The sequence below is a fragment of the Gorilla gorilla genome, chromosome 2 (assembly GCF_029281585.2).
Source record: "Gorilla gorilla gorilla isolate KB3781 chromosome 2, NHGRI_mGorGor1-v2.1_pri, whole genome shotgun sequence".
NCBI lineage: Eukaryota > Metazoa > Chordata > Mammalia > Primates > Hominidae > Gorilla > Gorilla gorilla.
In genome coordinates, this window is record NC_086017.1 from 38,923,383 (window position 1) to 38,925,238 (window position 1,856).

Below are 1,856 nucleotides of genomic sequence, written 5' to 3' on the forward strand. Positions count from 1 at the left end.
GTTGAATAGAAGTGATGAGAGAGGGCATCCTTGTCTTGTGCTGGTTTTCAAGGAGAATGATGCTAGTTTTTGCCTATTCAGTGTACTGTTGGCTGTGACCTTTACAGAACTCTTCACCCAAAAACAACACAGTATACATTCTCCTCATCACCACATGGCATGTACTCTAAAATTAACCACATAATTGGACGTAAAACAATCCTCAACAAATGTAAAAAGAACCAGAATCATATCAAACACACTCTAGGACCACAGCACAATAAAAATAGAAGTTGAGACTATGAAAATTGCTCAAAACCAAATAATTACATGGAAATTAAACAATATGCTCCTGAGTGACTTTTGGGTAAATAACGAAATTAAGGCAGAAATCAAGAAGTTCTTTGAAAATAATGAGAACAAAAATACAATATAAAATTCAATATACTAGCATGCACAACCGGTTCCCCCAAACATGGAGTCCTGCAGCCCAGGTCTTACCTGAATCAGGATGGAGGGTGTGGTGGGTCCAAGTGGAGCTGTTGGCCATGTGCCTACTTGCTGCGTACCTGCAGATCCCACTCCCTCAGGTCTCTCTGGCCCTTCACTCTTGGAAGTCTTCAGGGAAATTTTTCACTTACGAGGGACTGCATATATTCTACCAAGAGTCTGTGGGTGTGGTTGGAAGTCTGGAGATAGCTGTGCTTTTACACAGCTTTCCAACATCCATCTATGATTGGTACAAGATTTGGGAAGGTCTGACCTTGAGGTTTCATCAAGTGCTTGTGCTTGATTTCTTAGGCTTTGGCTTCAGTGACAATCCACAACCACATCACTATTCCATATTTGAGCAGGCCAGCATTATGGAAGTGCTTTTGTGGCATCTGGGGCTCCAGAACCACAGGACCAACCTTTTGTCTCATGACTATGGAGATATTGTTGCTCAGGAGCTCCTCTACCAGTACAAGCAGAATCAATCTGGTAGGCTTACCATAAAGAGTATCCATCTGTCAAATGGAGGTATCTTTCCTGAGACTCACCGTCCACTCCTTCTCCAAAAGGTACTCAAAGATGGAGGTGTGCTGTCACCCATCCTCACGTGGCTGATGAACTTCTTTGTATTCTCAAGGTCTTACCCCAGTCTTTGGGCCATGTACTTGGCCCTCTGAGAGTGAGCTGTGGGTTTGTACATGTGGGCAGTCCCATCCCACAGCTGCAACAATGATGGGAACTTAGTCATTGTCAATCTCTTACAGTACATCATCAATCAGAGAAGTTTAGAAGACACTGAGTGAGAGCTCTTGCCTCTGAAACTAACCCCATTGATTTTATCTATGAGCCACTGGATCCTGTAAATCCCTATCCAGAGTTTTTCGAGCTGTACAGGAAAATGCTGTCACGGTCCATGATGTCAATTCTGGATGACCACATTAGCCACGATCCACAGCTAGAGGATCCCATGGGCTTCCTGAATGCATACCTGGGCTTCATCAAGTCCTTTTGAGTTGGAAAGAGTAGATTCACTGTATTACCTCCCCTACTCCCTTATCCATTGCATATTCCACTTAAGACGAAATGCCCAAAAGAGGTCCTGGCCATCAAACACTATTCTCTCACAAAGTCCACTTTACTCAAATTGGTGAACAGTATATAGGAAGAAGCCAGCAGGAGCTCTGGCTAAGGTTGACATAATCGTCCACCTCCCATTACTTTGACATCTGATCAAATGTACAGACTTGCCTTTGTTTTTATGTTTTTAGGAAATTCTGATCAGTACTACTATTCACTGATGCAGAAAGACATTCTTCTGCATAAAAGACTGTTTAACACTCTGGACTTTTCTAAAGTATTTAGTAGTGCTAATTTCTGGCCCAGCC

The 1,856-nt window shown here is 42.8% G+C and overlaps 1 pseudogene; it reads left to right on the forward strand.

Moving 5' to 3' along the window:
* The first annotated feature begins 431 nt into the window (after positions 1–431).
* Positions 432–1,483, forward strand: LOC101145764 (mesoderm-specific transcript homolog protein-like; annotated as a pseudogene).
* Positions 1,484–1,856: the final 373 nt, after the last annotated feature.